Genomic DNA, 21,602 nt, shown 5'->3' with positions numbered 1-21,602 from the left:
ACAATGCTGCCTGTGTATCCATATAACCGATTTAAAACTGCCTTGAGCCTATTTTTTAGTTATTTTAGGCCTTCGTTAGCCTGTCTGCGGTCCCTCCTTGCAATCCTCCTCCACTGACCACAATGCTGCCTGTGTATCCATGTAACCGATTTAAAACTGCCTTGAGCCTATTTTTTGTTATTTTAGGCCTTCGTTAGCCTGTCTGCGGTCCCTCCTTGCAATCCTCATCCACTGACCACAATGCTGCCTGTGTATCCATATAACCGATTTAAAACTGCCTTGAGCCTATTTTTTAGTTATTTTAGGCCTTCGTTAGCCTGTCTGCGGTCCCTCCTTGCAATCCTCCTTGCAATCCTCCTCCACTGAACACAATGCTGCCTGTGTATCCATGTAACCTATTTAAAACTGCATTGAGCCTATTTATATATTTTATTTAATATTAATAAAGCCATGATGGACTACGCTGTACCACGCTACAAGCTAACCAGTCGACACTTCTTTTGCGAGAAAAGCCATCCCAACCCTCCACCAGCATGTAAAAGACCGCATTGTCCATGCACTCTGGCAATCTGTGAGTACAAAGGTGCACCTGACAACAGACGCATGGACCTGTAGGCATGGCCACGGAAGGTTACGTGTCCATTACGGCGCAATGGGTTAATGTGGTGGATGCATGGTCCACAGGGGACAGCCTACTAAGTCTGTCTGCAGTCCCTAATTCAAATTGTCCTCCACTGTCTAAATCTGAGCTTCAACCTTCTGGCTCTCATTAAGTGCTGTTTTTTAAAAAACTTGGTGGTTACGGCCTACTAACGGTGTCTGCCGCTCCCTGGTGTTGTCCTCAACTGAATAAATCTGAGCTTCAACCTTCTGGCTCTCATTAAGTGCTGTTTTTTAAAAAACTTGGTGGTTACGGCCTACTAACGGTGTCTGCCGCTCCCTGGTGTTGTCCTCAACTGTATAAAGCTGAGCTTCAACCTTCTGGCTGTCATTAAGTGCTTTTTTAACAAAAAATTGGTGGTTACGGCCTACTAACGGTGTCTGCCTCTCCCTGGTGTTGTCCTCAACTGTATAAAGCTGAGCTTCAGTCTTTAGGCTTTCGGCCTATAGTATCAGATATTAAACTGCATTTGGCCTTCAACTTTGGTTACGGCCTACTAACGGTGTCTGCCGCTCCCTTGTGTTGTCCTCAACTGTATAAATCTGAGCTTCAACCTTCTGGCTCTCATTAAGTGTTTTTTTTTTTTTAAATGGTGGTTAGGGACTACTAACGGTGTCTGCCGCTCCCTGGTGTTGTTCTTAACTGAATAAATCTGAGCTTCAACCTTCTGGCTCTCATTAAGTGCTGTTTTTTAAAAAACTTGGTGGTTACGGCCTACTAACATTGTCTGCCACTCCCTGGTGTTGTCCTCAACTGTATAAAGCCGAGCTTCAACCTTCTGGCTGTCATTAAGTGCTTTTTTAACAAAAAATTGGTGGTTACGGCCTACTAACGGTGTCTGCCGCTCCCTGATGTTGTCCTCAACTGTATAAAGCTGAGCTTCAGTCTTTAGGCTTTCGGCCTATAGTATCAGATATTAAACTGCATTTGGCCTTCAACTTTGGTTACGGCCTACTAACGGTGTCTGCCGCTCCCTGGTGTTGTCCTCAACTGTATAAATCTGAGCTTCAACCTTCTGGCTCTCATTAAGTGCTTTTTTTAAAAAAATTGGTGGTTGGGGCCTAATAACTCTGTTTGCCGCTCACTGGTGTTGTCCTCAACTGTATAAAGCTGAGCTTCAACCTTCTGGCTGTCATTAAGTGCTTTTTTAAACAAAAATTGGTGGTTACGGCCTACTAACGGTGTCTGCCGCTCCCTGGTGTTGCCCTCCACTGTATAAAGCTGAGCTTCTTTAGGCTTTTGGCCTATAGTAGCCGATATTAAACTGCATTTGGCCTACTAGTGTGGTTGGGCCCTTAAAACAGTGTCTGCTGCTCCTGGGTTTGAGTCTGCTGGTACATTGACCTAGACCACTAAATTCCCCTTGCACTCTACACAGCCAGAATCTGACCCTGCTGAAAGTAAGGTTCCCCTTCCCGCATGTTATACCACCTTACACAGGGACAAAGAGGAAGGTGCAGATGAAAGTGCAGGTTCCTTCATCAGGTGGGGGGGGGCATACTCGTTGGCGACGTCATTGGCACAGGGCCCCTCAGAGTACGCAAAAGTGTCGCTGCTGGTGGGAGGCGCCCCTGCCGTGCAAACACACCGCTGTACTTTGAGGGGCCCTGTGCCAGTGCCAATGCCAACGAGTGGGCCCCCCCTGCTTGCTTAGGATCACAGCACTTGCAAACTTGACATACTTACCTCTCACTGCTCCACCGCCGTGACGTAGTCCACGTTTCCTGGGCCCACTAAAACCTTGAACCAGCCCTACCCCCCACAACTTTTGCCAAATGACCCCCAATTTCCAATGCCCAACTATTATTATAAGGTTAATTAAGATTGACAAGCTTCAGAAACAAGAATGGATGTTTTTGGCATTAAAATGGGCACTGTAGGTGTTTTCCTGGCCTCCACTCACTGCCGACTATGCTTCCCCATTGACTTGCATTGGGTTTCGTGTTTCGGTCGATCCCCGACTTTTAGCGATAATCGGCCGACTGCACTCGACTTGACTCTGGACAAAGTCGGGTTTCGCAAAACCCGACTCGATCTTAAAAAAATGAAAGTCGCTCAACCCTATTAGTAAATGACTGCCGATGGGCTACATTTGTCGGCTGCTGGTCCTGTAATATCCTGTTTAGACTGAGTCTACAATATGAAGAGAGAAAATTAGTCTGCACTCTGCTATGTAGAAGAGGGTGCTGGTGTAACGGACAGAAAGTCCTCAATAATATCAATGGAAAGATACACCGCACTCACGGATGGAATATATTGCAAATCACATAACAATTTATTTATGTACATCCATATCAACGGTAATAATGCAATCACATGAAAGAAGCGTATTGACGTTTCGAACCCAACCGGGTTCTTACTCATATACCGCTGTGGAAAAAACAGGAAAAACACAGACAAGTCATACATAACTATACAATAATAACAATATGCACACAAAAAAAGGCACCAAGCCTATGAAAATAACCCCAAGTAAAGAAAGGAACGGAGTGTACCTATACCAAAAAAGGGGGGAGGTGAGAGAAACCACCAAAACTAAATTTAAATAGATAGATCACCAGATTATACCCGAATATACCAAAGGACACACTGGAGTGAGGCAGGGGGATTAAGTCATTACCTTGTAATGATATGTAGCTGCTTAATTGGAACTGTCTCTGCCGAGACAGAATATTGCATTCAGCAGTTGTGCTGTGGGGGATAGTGTGACAATCAGGAGGATGTTAATGGTAGGAGAAAAGGTGAGCTAAAACCATTATATAAACACTACCTATATATGCTGTAAGAAGAATCCAGATGAGGGCTAGCTACTGCTAGGTAGGTGAACCTGTGGGCATGAACAAATGGTGAGCACCTACGAGTCCCTGTCTATTCACTCTAAACTGAACGATGCACGCTATAATGTATTACCTGTAGGCAGGATTGGAAAAGCGGCGCTCCCGCGCCCTGCTGTGCTGCGTGTGAGTGACGATGATAGCTGCTAAATAAAGGGAGCCGGGACGTAACATAGACCGGAAGTGTCCAATATGAGGGCGGATGTGACGTCGCGCGAGACCGCCGATGCACAGAGCATGCGCAAGGGTAGCTATGGACGCTTGGTAGCGTTCAGCTACCATGGAACACTAGGCGCCTGCGCAGTGGTGAAGGAGCCATAAAGGCCGTTTAATATATGTCCCTGCCGTCTGACAGGATATAATAGTCTGGCCCACAAGTAAACCGGTATTCTAAAGATCTAGTAAGTGTGATCCTGGTAGCCGTCCAATGGCCCTTCTTAGCTGATGTGAGAGTATAGGTAATGCTCGGAATATCTACAAAAAAGTGGACTAAGCCATATATGGTATTAATATTAAAGACAAAACTAGATAACTGGTTAAGGATAACGAGATAAATAACTGAGAGGAATGCACTAGATTGAACCAAAATTAGAGAAAGTGTGATGATAAAGTAGAATAAGAAAAATAAAAAATGAAATACCATGAAAAACAAAAAAATAAAAAAGTAAAAAATAAAAAATACAAAATAAGAGTGAAAAATAAAAGTAAAAAATTATATGAAAAAATAGAGAAAACAATTATAAATAAAGAAATAAAAAGATAAAAAAATTATATTTTTAAAGCATGGAAAATCTGGACTTGGACCCGAGGGGAGGAAAGATACGAGGGTATATACAATGAAAAAATGAAAAAAGGAAAAGTTGAAATGAAAAAAATGAAGAAAAAAAGAAGAAAAAAAGAAATGATTGAATAAATAAATAAATAAGTTGACCGAGAGCCCTGGAAGATGTAACCTGAGACCCAAAAAGGGAAGAGAAAAATTATTTTGAAAATAGTTATTGGAAGACAATAAGGGGGGAAAAAAATAATAAAATTAAGTTAAACTAAAAATAAATATGAAAAAAATGAATAATAAAAATGGATATAAATACAAATAAATAAAAAATAAATAAAAACTAAAAATAAAAAATGAAAAAATGAAGATAAAAACGAAAATAAAAATAAAAATGAAAATAAAAAGAGAACCAGCCGTAGCCAGGGCAAAATTGAACTCACCAACAGGGCTTCCAGGTCAACGTGTCTGGGAGAGATGGAGAAAAGAGTAAATAATTAGCAAATATGAAAATTCATGGATACCAATCTATCTCTCTGTTTAAACCCCTAGGTTCCAAGGTGTCTAGTGTATAAATCCAGTAGGCCTCTCTCTGTTTTAAGAGCCTATTTACGATCCCCACCTCTTCTGGGACGAGCCACCTGTTCCATGATTTGGAAACACAGTTGCGCAACTGTGTGCCTAAATTTGGTGAAGTGATCTGGTAATGGGAGCCAATTTCTATTGCATCTAATTGTAGATTTGTGGCTTGATATGCGATCACGAATGCACTGTGTGGTCTCTCCCACATAGAGGAGGCCACATGGACACTTTACTATATAGACCACAAAGTTTGAACTGCATGTGTAATAACCACGGATGGGATAGCTCTTGCCAGTTCTAGGGTGAGTGATATTTTCAGCTTCCCCATTGACTTGCATTGGGTTTCGTGTTTCGGTCGATCCCCAACTTTTAGCGATAATCGGCCGACTGCACTCGACTCGACTCTGGACAAAGTCGGGTTTCGCAAAACCCGACTCGATCTTAAAAAAATGAAAGTCGCTCAACCCTATTAGTAAATGACTGCCGATGGGCTACATTTGTCGGCTGCTGGTCCTGTAATATCCTGTTTAGACTGAGTCTACAATATGCACAGAAATGTCAATAATAGATTATTCTGTGCACTTTCATTATTCTCGGCAGCACATGTGATGTTATGTTTACAAAGGACTATGTACTGCCAAATACAAAGATATTTAAAGAAACTTAAAAATCATTTAATGTGACAAATGAGTGTTTTCATTGTTCGTTAGGTGGTTCTAACAAGGAAACAAGAGTTCCTAGGAAGTGTAAATGCACACTAAGAATATAGTTACAACGGGTCCCTACTAAAATCATACATGCGCCTTTGTAGTTCAGAAAACAATCTTTACTCTATTAACAATTTTGGGTGTCCTTTGCACCCATGGTGTGGCTGAGTGCAGCATTCTACCTCCCATGTTGACTGTGCTTTCTTGACTTGAACAGAAACCTCAGACTTTTCTATTGTAGCCAACAAGAAACATTTTTCTAAACATAATAAATGACATGTCATTTTATGTCTACATGTTATGTATTATTATTAATAATAATATTATTAATATGAAAAGTATGATTTTTATGTTTTACGTTTACTTGGACTATATTGCAATAAACATAGTTTTTATATTGTATTGTGCAAACCAGTTTTAGTAGGATGTCTCTGGTTAAGAATATGTTACGGATTAGTTGTTTTAGTCCTATAAATAAATCTACGCTGGAAATTGTGTACACGGGTGAAATGTTAATATTGTTATGAGAAACCTTAAATATGTAGTTTATGAATGTTGTACCCCACCTACCTTTAAATAGAAGCAGCCAGTGGCTTACCACCAATGGCGGCAGGCCACAAGGCTGCAATGGGACCTGTGAGCAGTGGGGACGCAGGGTCAGCGCCCGCATCGGTCCCCCTTCACTCCGGTCGTCAGCGAGAGCAGTGATGATTGAGGAGGGAGCTTCAGCTGACACTTCCACCCCCATCATTCTGCCTCAGTATCTGACTTTTCAGAGCAGCGAGCGTGATGAAGTCATTACCGAGCGCCCGCTGTACTGAGATGTGCATCGCTTCACACCACACACTCAGGAGACCGAAGCACAGTCCATTTCAATTTTTATATGAACAACTTTACTGACTTCGTTGCACAGCACATCCTTATTAATCACAGCATTTAGAGCAGGTTTCACAATGCACGCTCCTTTCTTTTTCTCTGTACTCCTTTCTCTGTCACACAGCACATTACCGGGACAGACCGTATCATACGGTTCCTCAGCGTCCTCCCTGTCCAGCTTTGATATGGTTTGGTTAACCCTCGTCCACACTAAAGGGCATCAGCCCCCGAAGTCAGCTGCCACGTGGTGACTGACCTGCACGGCTGCACTGTCCCCTGTGGTAACACAGCGTTCTCCTTATTCACACTCACTGCGTTTGGGGCATCTCTCAGCTGTTTCACCCCAGATCTGAGGGCTTTGGCCCATGCGAAGAGCTGCCACATTCTGGAGCCACCTGCGTACCTGCCTCGTCCTGTCGTTTTTCCCAGGTGTGCAACTCTGCTGCAGCCTGATGCTGTCCTGGCCTGACGCTGTGAATGGCTGTGCCCCCACTTAAAAAAATGTTGCGGGGCTACTGGGGAGCGTAGGCTCAGATGCCCACCCAAGCTGTACGGGCACCCTGGTGCCAACTAACTCTATCAAGGAAGCTACTCCTATCTTATACCAGTAAAACCCTCCTATGTTTAACTATCTGAAGTGTGGAATAAAATGCCCCCATCTAGTGGCCAAAATTGGGCACTACACTAACCCTAATGCAAACATTAAAACCATATATAACACACAATATTAATATGCAAATAGCAGCATATAAAGCTTAACGGGTAGACTGTATATCCCCTTACACTAGTGGAAAAAACTATATCAGTTGTAAGATGTACCTAATTCCTCAAATGCCATGCGCCTCTTAAGGAGTTAGGCCAGAGTCACACTAAACATATGAAAAATCGGTCCAAATGTCCCTGCCAAGAGTCGCACAAGTGCAATGCGGGTGTCATGTGAGTACAATCCAATTTTTCACACCTAGCATCTGAATTACATTCGAATGCAGTGCGATTGCTATCCGTTTGCAATGCGATTTTAACATGCGCTTTTACATACAGCAATTCTCTGTCATTTACACATCGTTTTCAAAGGATATATTCATGAAAACACACACACACATATATATATAAATATACAGTGGGGGAAATAAGTATTTGAGCCCTTGCTGATTTTCTAAGTTTGCCCACTGACAAAAACATAAACAGGCTATAATTTTAAGTATATGTTAATTTTAAAATGGAAAGATAGAATATCAAAAATAAAAACCAGAAAATCGCATTGTATAAATTATATAAATTTATTTGCATTTTGCAGTGAGAAATAATCTCTCTGGCAAACAAGACTTAATACTTGGTGGCAAAACCCTTGCTGGCAAGCACAGCAGTCAGATGTTTTTTGTAGTTGATGATGTGGTTTGCGCACATGTCAGGAGGAATTTTGGTCCACTCCTCTTTGCAGATCATCTTTAAATCATTAAGATTTTGAGGCTGTCGCTTTGCAGCTCGAAGCTGCAACTCCCTCCATAAGCTTTCTATGGGATTAAGGTCTGGCGACTGGCTACGCCACTCCATGACCTTAATGTGCTTCTTTATAAGCCATTCCTTTGTTGCCTTGGCTTTATGTTTTGAATCATTGTCTTGCTGTAAAACCAAGCCACGACCCATTTTTAATGTCCTGGTGGAGGGACGGAGGTTGTCACTCAGGATTTTAAGGTACTCTTTCCATTCTCCCATTGATGCAGTGAATTAGTCCTGTGCCCTTAGCAGAGAATCCCCCAAAACATAATGTTTCCACCTCAATGCTTGACAGTGGGGACAGTGTTCTGTAGGTCATATACAGCATTTCTCTTCCTCCAAACACAGCGAGTTGAGTTAATGCCACAGAGCTCAATTTTTGTCTCATCTATCCACAGCACCTTCTCCCAATCACTCACAGAATCATCCAATGTGTTCATTGGCAAACTTCAGACAAGCGTGCACATGTGCCTTCTTGAGCAGGGGAACTTGCGTGCACTGCAGGATTTAAAACCTTTACGGCATAATGTGTTACCAATGGTATTCTTGATGACTTTAGTCCCAGCTGCCTTGAAATCATTAACAAGTTCCCCCTGTGTAGTTTTAAGCTGATCTCTCACCTTCCTCATGATCAAGGATACCCCACGAGGTGAGATTTTGCATGGTGCCCCAGATCAATGTCTTTTGACAGTAATTTTGTATTACTTCCATTTTCTTACTATTACACCAACAGTTGTCTCCTTCTCACCCAGCGTCTCACTTATGGTTTTGTAGACCATTCCAGCTTTGTTCAGGTCTATGATCTTGTCCTTAATATTCTTAGAAAGCTCTTTGGTCTTGCCCATGTTGTAGAGGTTAGAGTCTGACTGATTAATTAAGTCTGTGGACAGCAGTCTTTTATAAAGGTGACTATGTAAGACAGCTGTCTTTAATGCAGCTAACGAGTTGATTAGGAGCATCTAACTGGTCTGTAGGAGCCAGAACTCTTATTGGTTGGTAGGGGATCAAATACTTATTTCTCACTGCAAAATGCAAATAAATTTATAGAATTTATACACTGTGATATTCTGGACTTACTTTGGATATTCTATCTCTCAATGTTAAAATTAACCTACCCTTAAAATTAGAGACTGTTTGTTAGGTGTCGAGTTCCCGCCGCTGCACAGGGGGAATCTCGAACCACCTCCTCTGCGGTCCCCCATTCTTCTCCAGCCACAGTGGAGTCTGCTCAGCAGAGATGTCAGTCCCAGCATCTGGCTCTGGCAGATACTCTGCGCTTGGTTACTGCTGCTCTTCCAGGCTCAGCCATTGTAGCCAGTACTCGTCAGCGGCGAGCAGACGTCTCTGGGACTAAGTCCTGCTTTTCCCCTTCTGAGCATGCCCAAGGGAGGACCTCTCATTGGAGGTCGGGGGTCACACGCTCAGGTCCTGTAGCAGCTCCCATTGGTCCTCTAGGAAGGTCCTGATGTTGCTGCAGCTATAAAAGGTTTGCATATCCGCACGGCCATGCGCTAGTATCATTTGTGTTTTGTGCTTGTCGCCAGTAATACTCTGCCACTCAGGCTACACGTGGAGAGTGTCCGTTAGCCGTGGGAAATTACATAGGCAGGCAGTTAGCATCAGTGGGGGCAATTAGTCGCTTGGCTTAGCATCTGGCTCCTTCATGTGTGCGGTTAGCACAGAAGAGTTCCAGATCAAGCAGTTAGGGTTTTAGTCACACTAATTATTTCACGACTCTGTGAAGCAACAGGGTTTGTGCTGATACTGACCGAGCGATGTCTAATCTGACATCGTACCGCCATATAGGGCCGCCATTTCTCTAGCAGCAGGCTCCTCTCCTGCACGGTGGACCCCGGGCTGCGAACGCACCTATAACATCTCATATATTTACTCGGTGCGGTCCGCCAGCCGTAACACTGTTCATGTCTTTGTCAGTTGGCAAACTTACAAAATTAGCAAGGGAGCAAGGGATCAAATACTTATTTCCCCCACTGTATATATAAATAATACAATAAAAGCCAGCAATTCATGTGCTGCGTACAGTAAAATCACAGAGTGACAGGTTAGAATAGAATAGGATAGAATAGATATTTACACATAGAATAGATAGATATATAGATGTCAGTGACACACATATATTCATGTTTATATATTCAGGGCTGCCACTAGGAATTTCAGGGTCCCATACTGGCAAAATTTTGCAGGCCCTTTTGAGACACCGCCCAGGCTCAACCCCTGCCCCGCCTTTTCCTTCTCAAACCTTCCACAGTCCTACCACCCACTCATAGAAAAACTCCACATCTGCACCACATCCTTACCAACCACACATTAACAGTTCCAATCACCAGATCACATACATAACCAGCAGCTTTTGTTTTGGCCAAAAGATTATTTAAGCCGCCACCACAACAAGTTAAACTCTTTTGGCCGGGCCCTACTCTACTCTAATCTATTAAACATTTGTTAAAATATGCAATACAATTTAGGTATATTTTTAAGTTTTTAAAATGGCCAATAATATCACATACAAGGAACAAATACCACCACACCATGTCCAGATCACATATTACCAGCACATGGTGACCAATAATACCACATACAATGAACAAATACCACTACACCATGACAAGACTACATATTACCACCATATAGTGACCAAATAATAGCACATACAAGGGAAAATATCACCACACCATGACCAAACCACATATTACCACCACATAGTGACCAAATGACAGCACATACAAGGAACAAATACCACTGCACCCTGACCGGGTGCCATTATACACAGGAGATCTGTATATCGTGTTTAGTGTACAGATAATCCAGTGATTACCGGTGACATTATACACAGGAGCTCTGTATATAGTATCAGTGTACAGGTTATACAGAGATCAATGAAATTTTACACAGGAGCTCTGTGTATAGTGTCAGTGTAAAGGTAATACAGTGATCACTGGTGACATTGTACACAGGACTTCTGTATATAGTGTCAGTGTACAGGTAATACAGTGATCACCAGTGACATTGTACACAGGACCTCTGTTGTTGTGGATTCTGTTTGTGGGCTCCCTCTGGTGGTTACGGCTGGTACTGGCTGACTTTGGTGGGTTGCGGCCTCTGGTTTCCACCTGTCCATCAGAGGCTGGGTGTTTCCTATTTTACCTGGCCTTTCTGTCATTTCCTTGCCGGCTATCAATGTATTCAGATGTGCTCTGTTTGGTTCCTGCCTACCTGCTCCCAGATCTTTCAGGATAAGCTAAGTGCTGATTTTCAGTTGTTTGGTTTTTTTGTCCAGCTTGCTTATTATGTCTCTATGCTAGCTGGTAGCTCTAGTGGACTGAGGTTCTCCCCATGTGCCATGAGTTGGCACATGGGTTCTTGTAATCTCAGGATGGTTTTCTGATTAGGGTTTTTTGCTGACCGCTCAGACCCCTTTTGTATCATTCTGCTTTCTAGTTTACAGCGGGCCTCTATTTGCTAAACCTATATATATCATCTCTATGTGTGTGCCTTCCTCTCATTTCACCGTCAATACATGTGGGGGGCAACTATACCTTTTGGGGTTCATTCCTCTGGAGGCAAGTGAGGTCTTTATTTTCTCTGCAGTGCTAGTTAGCTCTTAGGCTGGTGCGTGGCGTCTAGAACCAACGTAGGCACGCTCCCTGGCTATCTCTAGTTGCGTTTGTCAGGCGTAGGGCAGCGGTCAGCCCAGGTTCCATCACCCTAGAGCTCGTCCGTTATATATTTGTACTTTGCTTGTCCTGTGCTATCCCTAGCCATTGGGATTCATGACAGTATAGCCGGCCCACAAAGTGTTAATTGTTTGGGCTGAAGCAGGAGAAAAAGAAGTGTTTAAGAAAAATTTTTTTTTTTTTTTCCCTTCAGAGTTTTGCTGCCTAGCCCTTAATTGCTGTCTAGCTGCTTCTTACCTCCTCTTAACCCTTGAATGGCTCTGATCTTTGCTGTTTAACATGGATGTCCAGAGTTTGGCTTCCAGCCTGAGTAATCTCGCGGCAAAAGTTCAAAACATACAGGATTTTGTTGTTCACACTCCCATGTCTGAACCTAGAATTCCTATTCCAGAGTTCTTTTCTGGAGATAGATCTACCTTCCTGAATTTCAGGAACAATTGTAAATTGTTTCTTTCTTCAAAATCTCGCTCCTCTGGAGACCCTGCTCAACAGGTCAAGATTGTAATATCTTTCCTGCAGGGCGACCCTCAGAATTGGGCATTTGCATTGGCACCAGGGGATCCTGCATTGCTCAGTGTGGATGCGTTTTTTCTGGCATTGGGATTGCTCTATGAGGAACCTAACCTGGAGATTCAGGCTGAAAAGGCTTTATTAGCCCTCTCTCAGGGGCATGATGAAGCGGAAATATATTGTCAAAAATTTCGGAAATGGTCGGTGCTTACTCAGTGGAATGAGTGCGCCCTGGCTGCAAACTTCAGAAATGGTCTTTCTGAGGCCATTAAGGATATTATGGTGGGGTTCCCTACGCCTACAGGTCTGAATGAGTCTATGGCTATGGCCATTCAGATTGATCGGCATTTACGGGAGCGCAAACCCGTGCACCAGTTGGCGGTGTCTTCTGAACAGGCACCTGAGACTATGCAATGTGATAGAATTCAGTCCAGAAGTGAACGGCAAAATTATAGGCGGAAAAATGGATTGTGTTTTTATTGTGGTGATTCAGCTCATGTTATATCAGCATGCTCTAAACGCACAAAAAGGGTTGATAAATCTTTGGCCATTGGTACTCTGCAGCCTAAGTTCATTTTGTCTGTGACTCTGATTTTTTCACTGTCTTCCATTTCCGTCGATGCCTATGTGGATTCGGGCGCTGCCCTGAGTCTTATGGATTGGTCATTTGCTAAACGCTGCGGTTTTAGTCTGGAGCCTCTGGAAATTCCTATTCCTCTGAAGGGAATTGACTCTACACCATTGGCTATGAATAAACCGCAGTATTGGACACAAGTGACCATGCGCATGACTCCCGTTCATCAGGAGGAGATTCGCTTCCTTGTACTGTATAATTTACATGATGTACTAGTGCTTGGTCTGCCATGGTTACAAACTCATAATCCTGTCCTGGACTGGAAAACAATGTCTGTGTTAAGCTGGGGATGTCAGGGGGTTCATGATGATGCACCTCCGATTTCAATCGCTTCATCTACTCCTTCTGAGATCCCTGCGTTTTTGTCTGACTATAGGGATGTTTTTGAGGAGCCTAAGCTCAATTCGCTCCCTCCTCATAGAGATTGTGACTGTGCTATAGAATTGATTCCTGGCAGTAAGTTCCCTAAGGGTCGTTTATTTAATCTGTCACTGCCAGAGCATACTGCTATGCGGAATTATATTAAGGAGTCCTTGGAAAAGGGACATATTCGTCCATCTTCGTCCCCTCTGGGAGCAGGTTTTTTTTTCATTGCCATTATTGACTGATTTGTTTGCTCGCATTAAGGGGGCTAGGTGGTTCACTAAGATAGATCTTCGCGGTGCGTATAATCTGGTGCGGATAAAACAGGGTGATGAGTGGAAAACCGCATTTAATACGCCTGAGGGCCATTTTGAGTATTTGGTAATGGCTTTTGGACTCTCCAATGCTCCGTCAGTCTTTCAGTCCTTTATGCACAATATTTTCCGTGAATATCTGGATAAGTTTATGATTGTGTATTTGGATGATATTTTGGTGTTTTCTGATGACTGGGAGTCTCATGTTCTACAGGTCAGGAAGGTGTTTCAGGTTCTGCGGGCCAATTCTCTGTTTGTGAAGGGCTCAAAGTGTCTCTTCGGAGTCCAGAAGATTTCTTTTTTGGGGTACATTTTTTCTCCTTCTACTATTGAGATGGATCCCGTCAAGGTTCAGGCGATTTGTTACTGGACACAACCTACATCTGTTAAGAGCCTTCAGAAGTTCTTGGGTTTTGCTAATTTTTATCGTCAGTTCATTGCTAATTTTTCCAGTATTGTTAAACCTTTGACTGATTTGACTAAAAAGGGTGCTGATGTTGCTGATTGGTCTCCTGCGGCCGTGGAGGCCTTTCAGGAACTTAAGCGCCGGTTTTCTTCTGCTCCTGTGTTGTGTCAACCAGATGTTACACTTCCTTTTCAGGTTGAGGTTGATGCTTCCGAGATTGGAGCGGGGGCGGTTTTGTCACAGAGAAGTTCTAATGGCTCGGTGATGAAGCCATGTGCATTCTTCTCTAGAAAATTCTCGCCCGCCGAGCGCAATTATGATGTGGGTAATCGGGAGCTTTTGGCCATGAAGTGGGCATTTGAGGAGTGGCGTCATTGGCTTGAGGGTGCTAAACATCGTGTGGTGGTCTTGACTGATCACAAGAATCTCATTTACCTTGAGTCTGCCAGGCGTTTGAATCCTAGACAGGCTCGTTGGTCGTTGTTTTTTTCTCGTTTCAATTTCGTGGTTTCATACCTGCCAGGTTCAAAGAATGTGAAGGCAGATGCTCTTTCCAGGAGTTTTGTGCCTGACTCTCCTGGAGACTCTGGGCCTACTGGTATCCTTAGGGATGGGGTAATTTTGTCCGCCGTATCCCCAGACTTGCGACGTGCATTGCAGGAGTTTCAGGTGGATAAACCTGATCGTTGTCCACCAGAAAGACTGTTTGTTCCGGATGATTGGACCAGTAGAGTCATCTCCGAGGTCCATTCTTCTGTGTTGGCTGGTCATCCTGGAATATTTGGTACAAGAGACTTGGTGGCCAGGTCTTTTTGGTGGCCTTCCTTGTCTAGGGATGTGCGCACCTTTGTGCAGTCTTGTGAAGTGTGTGCTCGAGCTAAGCCTTGCTGTTCTCGGGCCAGTGGGTTGTTGTTATCCTTGCCCATCCCGAAGAGGCCTTGGACGCACATTTCCATGGATTTTATTTCTGATCTCCCGGTTTCACAGAAAATGTCCGTTATCTGGGTTGTGTGTGACCGCTTTTCTAAGATGGTTCATTTGGTGCCCTTGCCTAAGTTGCCTTCCTCCTATGAGTTGGTCCCTTTATTTTTTCAGAACGTGGTTCGTTTGCATGGGATTCCGGAGAATATCGTTTCTGACAGGGGATCCCAGTTTGTGTCTAGATTTTGGCAGACGTTTTGTGCAAAGATGGGCATTGATTTGTCTTTCTCGTCTGCATTCCATCCTCAGACGAATGGCCAGACGGAGCGAACTAATCAGACCTTGGAAACTTATTTGAGGTGTTTTGTTTCTGCTGATCAAGATGACTGGGTTGCTTTTTTGCCACTGGCCGAGTTTGCTCTTAATAATCGGGCTAGTTCTGCCACGTTGGTCTCTCCTTTTTTTTGTAATTCGGGGTTTCATCCTCGTTTTTCCTCTGGTCAGGTGGAGTCTTCGGATTGTCCTGGAGTGGACGTGGTGGTGGACAGGCTACATCAGATTTGGAATCAGGTGGTGGACAATTTGAAGTTATCTCAGGAGAAGACTCAGCAGTTTGCTAATCGCCGTCGCCGTGTGGGTCCCCGACTTCTTGTTGGGGATTTGGTGTGGTTGTCTTCTCGTTTTGTCCCTATGAAGGTCTCTTCTCCTAAGTTCAAGCCTCGGTTCATCGGTCCTTATAGGATCTCGGAGATTCTTAACCCTGTATCTTTTCGTTTGGATCTCCCAGCATCGTTTGCTATTCATAATGTGTTCCATCGGTCGTTGTTGCGGAGGTATGAGGTGCCCGTTGTTCCTTCGGTTGAGCCTCCTGCTCCGGTGCTGGTGGAGGGAGAATTGGAGTATGTTGTTAAGAAGATCTTGGATTCTCGTGTTTCCAGACGCAAACTCCAGTATTTGGTTAAGTGGAAGGGTTATGGTCAGGAGGATAATTCCTGGGTGGTCGCCTCCGATGTTCATGCGACTGATTTGGTCCGCGCCTTCCATAGAGCTCACCCTGATCGCCCTGGGGGTTCTCGTGAGGGTTCGGTGACCCCTCCTCAAGGGGGGGGTACTGTTGTGGATTCTGTTTGTGGGCTCCCTCTGGTGGTTACGGCTGGTACTGGCTGACTTTGGTGGGTTGCGGCCTCTGGTTTCCACCTGTCCATCAGAGGCTGGGTGTTTCCTATTTTACCTGGCCTTTCTGTCATTTCCTTGCCGGCTATCAATGTATTCAGATGTGCTCTGTTTGGTTCCTGCCTACCTGCTCCCAGATCTTTCAGGATAAGCTAAGTGCTGATTTTCAGTTGTTTGGTTTTTTTGTCCAGCTTGCTTATTATGTCTCTATGCTAGCTGGTAGCTCTAGTGGACTGAGGTTCTCCCCATGTGCCATGAGTTGGCACATGGGTTCTTGTAATCTCAGGATGGTTTTCTGATTAGGGTTTTTTGCTGACCGCTCAGACCCCTTTTGTATCGTTCTGCTTTCTAGGTTACAGCGGGCCTCTATTTGCTAAACCTATATATATCATCTCTATGTGTGTGCCTTCCTCTCATTTCACCGTCAATACATGTGGGGGGCAACTATACCTTTTGGGGTTCATTCCTCTGGAGGCAAGTGAGGTCTTTATTTTCTCTGCAGTGCTAGTTAGCTCTTAGGCTGGTGCGTGGCGTCTAGAACCAACGTAGGCACGCTCCCTGGCTATCTCTAGTTGCGTTTGTCAGGCGTAGGGCAGCGGTCAGCCCAGGTTCCATCACCCTAGAGCTCGTCCGTTATATATTTGTACTTTGCTTGTCCTGTGCTATCCCTAGCCATTGGGATTCATGACACTCTGTATATAGTATACAGTGTATAGTGTCAGTGTACAGGTAACACACTGACTCACCAGGGACATCTCTAGGTGAAGCACTTCATCTTCACATTTCATCTTCATCCAGCACAGACTGCCATCACTTTTTCCAGCCAGGGAAATAACACAATTATCTAGAGCACTGCTTGCAGAACACATTACTTATTTTTTCCCTACTTCTGCACTACACCAGATGAAGAAAAAAAGGTGACAGTATCGTTCTGCACAGTAACATGACCGCTCCCCCATTTAAAACAGTATCCTCAAAAAAAAAAAAAAATACATCACTGCAGTAATAATATCCCTTAATTAGCCCCTATGGTAATAATATCTCCAATCATGGCTCCCATGTGTCTCATTCTTCGTTCCAGCCATATGTTCTCCCATCCTGCCCCCATATGTTCTCCCATCCTGCCCTCAAGAGAATCCATTCTGCCCCATATGATGTCCTATCCTGCTCCATCTGACTCCATTCTGGCCCATCTGTCCCATGATCCTGCCCCATCTGACCCAAGATCCTGCCCCATTTGTCCCATAATACTGCCCCATCTGTCTCCATCCTGCCCAATATTCCTGCCCCACATGTCTCCATTCTGCCCCATGTCTCCATCCTTCCCATTATTCCTGCCCCATCTGTCTCCATCATGCCCCATATTCCTGCCCCATCTGTCTCCATCATGCCCCATATTCCTGTCCCATCTGTCTCTATCCTGCCCCATATTCCTGTTTCCATCCTGCCCACTGTGTCTCCATCCTGCCCCATGTCTCCATTCTGCCCCGGTTCTCCATTCTGCCCGTCTAAACATATTGCAGCTTGCCGCGTTCAATAAAAATGAAAACAAAAACTTTCTACTTACCTGGCCATGTTCCTGCAGCAATGTTCCCTCCAGGCATTTCAAGCACAGACTCGCCGGCGAATCACAATGACATCATACCCCAGTGTCGTGCGCGCTGACATCAGCTGCCAGCCCCAGTTTAACTATTGCTGTGCGGGCCCATGCATCAGCAGAAGCCAGCTACTGGGGCCTGATGAGCAGAAGAGATGGGGCCCGATGCAGTCCCCTTCTTATCATCGGGCCCCATATGCCAGGTAGGGCAGACTCCATCCTGCCCCCTGTGTCTCCATCCTGCCCCCTGTGTCTCCATCCTGCTCTGTGTCTCCATCCTGCCCCGTGTCTCCATTCTGCCTCATGTCTCCATTCTGCACCGGTCAGGATAGAGACACATGGTCCATGTGTCTCCATCCTGCCTTCGAAACATATTGAAAACTCTCTCTTTACCTGGCCGCATTCCTGCGGCGATGTTCCCTCCAGACATTTCAAGCATGAACTTGCCGGCGAATGACAATGACATCATATGCCAGCGACGTGCGCGCTGACATCAGCTGCCAGTGTCTGATTGGGCCCAGTGGGCCCACACTGCAATAGAGTTAAACTGAACCTGCGTTTCGGACACAGGTTCAGTTATTGCCCCGGCAGAAGCCTGCTGCTGGGGCCCGATCACCAGAAGAGATGGGGCCCGATATGGGCCCCCTCTGCTCATCGGGTCCCATACGCCAGTCAGGACAGTAATGCCCTGATGGCAGCCCTGTATATACTGTAGATGTCAGGGACATATACAATTAGTGCAGTATGTGTGTGCAGCTTACTGCATATGTATTTAATTAATAAAAACTCCAGTTTCCTCCCACATTCTGAAGACATAATGATAGGAAATTTAGATTGTGAGCCCCATCGGGGGACAACGATAATAATGTGTGCAAACTATAAAGCGCTGCGGAATATGTTAGCTCTATATCAAAATAAATATTATTATTATTATTATTATTATTAATAAAAGATTATTTATCAGAAAAAAATGACGTGGGCTCTCGCGCAATTTTCGTGACTAGCAGAGGGAAAGCTGATGGTCGGGGGCCAATGTTTATAGCCTGTGAAGGGGGTAATACCCATGGAGCTTCCCAGGCTATTAACCCCTTACTGCCATCGGATGAAATAGTACATCTGATGGCAGTACCCCGGCTTTGAAGTGGGCTCCGGTTATTGATGCAAGAAACTCGTGCGAGTTTCTCACATTGCACTCGCAAGTGTGACCCCGGCCTTAAACCTATTCTGTACATACCATATAGTACACATATTAAAAACAAAATCGCACCTCGTACCTGAGAATATGCAATTTAAATGTCAATGGCTAAATCATTATTAAATAGAGGTAGTACAGCACAAATCCATAACTATATAATATAATGAGGTATGGATAAATTCAATAAATAGGCAATAAATACCCTCTGTTTCCAGTTTAATACATAAGGTATTTAATTGTTTAGATTTGCAGGGGTTGTCCAGACTTGAGTCCTCACAGTGCACACCCTGCGCTCCGGAACCTCCTCCATAAAGGTGCACCCAATGTACATGTGGGGATGGTGGGGAAAGCAATAAACATGTTGTCTGGAAATGAGTTATTGTTGATCTGCACATGCTGGGCTTCATATCTTTAGGATAGGTCAAAATCTCTTACTCCCGGAAAAAGGTTCTCCAAGAATATGACGAAAATAGCTGCTATCCTATATTTTATGCTGCAAGCTTTCCTATTCACATGTCAGGATTGGTTGCAATCTGAAAAAACAATGCGTGAAACATGTGTCTCGACAAATATAACTGATCTGCTCACGCCACTTTAGAGCAAAATTGAAGTTTGTATGTGTTTTTGCATGTGTTTCCGTTGTTTATGTGCTTGCAAACGGTATTTCCCAATGGGCGTGGCTTAAGGGATTTCTATATATAGAGACACTGCACAGATGAAATCCTCTTCTTTTGAAGCTGTATATTGCTGCAAGATGGATCTTAGCGTGGAGAGCTTCAATCTGAATTGAAGTTGGCTTTTGCTGTGGCTTGTGAGGAAGAAAGGAGAAGAGAAAGATGGAGAAGATGTTGTCGTCGCTATTGGCAACACCCCATTGTTGCAGTCCGAGAGAGCCGTGGAGCCTACCACTCGATTTACACCGAGCTTAGTGAAAACCCGCAAAAGTTTTTTGAGTACACAAGAATGTCTGAACAGAGCTTTCAAAAATTGCTGCTACGTGTCAGAGGATCCATCACCAGGTAGGACACACCGCTACGTAGAGCAATTCCTGCTGAGGAACGTCTGTTGGTGACCCTAAGGCTAGTTTCACACTAGTGTTTACCTGATCTGCGGCAGGTTGCAGACTTCCTCCGTCAAGCCCCGCCCTCGGCGGCACCTCCGCCGCTAGCTCGCCTACTTCTGCATGCGGCCCGCATGCGACCTCCGTACCTATCTTTAACATTAGGTACGCAGGTCGTACGGCTGTATGCGGATGCTGCCGCATGCGTCGTTTTGACGATGCGGCGACCAGCATAGGACGCAGCCTGTAGCATTTTTTTTTTCCGCATCGTCAAAACGACGCATGCGGCAGCATCCGCATACAGCCGCACGACCTGCGTACCTAATGTTAAAGATAGGTATGGAGGTCGCATGTGGGCCGCATGCAGAAGTAGGCGGAGCTAGTGGCGGAGGTGCGGCTGAGGGCGGGGCTTCCCGGAGGAAATCCGCAGCCTGCCGCAGATCAGGTAAACGCTAGTGTGAAACTAGCCTAAGGTATGTAATTTTGAAAAAGAAACACCTGTCATTAATATTCTTGTTATAAAAGCCTTGTACTGATTTTTTTCCCCATTTTCTTTTCCACAGATTCCTGGCTACCGGAGAGACCTTCAGATCTTTAAATTTTCAATTTCGATTTGGACTGTCCACTCTTTCTGGGATTGTTGGAGACACCTGCCGTGCATTGTGTGATGTTCTGCATACAAAATTCCTCCCCCAACCCACAACTGAACTCTGGCTGAAAAATGAAGAAAAATTCAAGGAAATTTGTAATTTTCCAAACTGTGTGGGGGCTGTGGACGGCAAACACATTCGGATTCTGAAACCTGCTGGAAGTGGATCTGACTTCAGTTATAAAAAGTACTTTTCCATTGTTCTCATGCTGAATGTCGATTTGTCGCCATTGACATTGGCTCATTTGGACGAGGAAATGACTCACAGACTTTCAAAAACTCTGACATGTGACAACGTTTGTATGGTAATAATTTTAATTTTCCACCGCTACAATCTCTTCCTAACACTGAAGGACTGCCAATGCCATTTGTTGTTGTTGGGGATGAGGCATTTCAAATGTGTGCCAACCTCATAAAACCATACCAGAGTCGGGACTTGAATCACACCAAAAGGATTTTCAACTACAGACTGACAAGGGCATGAAGAACTGTGGAGTGTGCCTTTGATTTGCTGGCAGCTAAATGGCACATTTTGGGAACACCAATCAATCTTAAAATAGAGACAATTGATGAGGTTGTGAAAACATGTTGTTCTGCATAATTACATCCTGGCAAAAGAGCAACCCCACTTTGAACTTGAGGAACCTGTTAATATTACATTGCCGGATTATCATGCTCACCCTCTGAGGACTACAGTGGAAGTTGCCCAAATGAGGGATAAATTGGCTGCCTACTTTGTCTCTGATATTGGGCGTGTGTCATGGGAAGATGAAATGGCTTAAGCTGTAAATAAGTCAAATGTATCTGTAAAGTTATGTACCTTGTACTGTTTTCAGTCTGTAATATTAACACCTTAAATCTAACTTTAATAATAAACACCTTAACTGTAACACCCGTTAATACTTCACTCAACAATACACTCAACAATACACACATGTTTAAATAAAGTGATAAAGAAAACACAGTGAGGCAGTTATTGTGAAACAAAATAATTTTTACTGTAAAAAATAAAAACAATTTGAAATTTTAAATAAAAAAGGAAAATGTGATTTACTTTTGGGGTCTGTGGGAGGGAATTACATGGTGGACCTGGGGGGTGTCGGGCTGAGATGGTAGGCTAGTAGTGGTTGGGGAAGTAGGGGAAATGGAAGTGGCA

General features: G+C 44.3%; 1 protein-coding gene and 1 long non-coding RNA gene across 2 annotated transcripts in view; one reads left to right on the top strand and one right to left on the bottom strand.

Annotated features, from left to right (window-relative positions):
* Nucleotides 1–21,602, top strand: part of SLC4A9 (solute carrier family 4 member 9) — a 1,224,185-nt gene that overhangs the window by 87,427 nt on the left and 1,115,156 nt on the right. The gene's annotated exons all lie outside the window — the stretch shown is intronic.
* On the bottom strand, nucleotides 2,804–9,167 carry LOC143776532 (uncharacterized). Its single transcript, XR_013215859.1, has 3 exons — nucleotides 6,745–9,167; nucleotides 4,711–4,735; nucleotides 2,804–3,352 (listed from the first exon to the last, which is right to left on the bottom strand). It is a non-coding gene; the product is annotated as an uncharacterized LOC143776532 (long non-coding RNA).

This window comes from Ranitomeya variabilis, chromosome 5 (genome assembly GCF_051348905.1).
Source record: "Ranitomeya variabilis isolate aRanVar5 chromosome 5, aRanVar5.hap1, whole genome shotgun sequence".
Classification (NCBI taxonomy): domain Eukaryota; kingdom Metazoa; phylum Chordata; class Amphibia; order Anura; family Dendrobatidae; genus Ranitomeya; species Ranitomeya variabilis.
The sequence above is the reverse complement of the archived record's forward strand: the minus strand, read 5'-3'. Positions and strand labels throughout refer to the sequence as shown.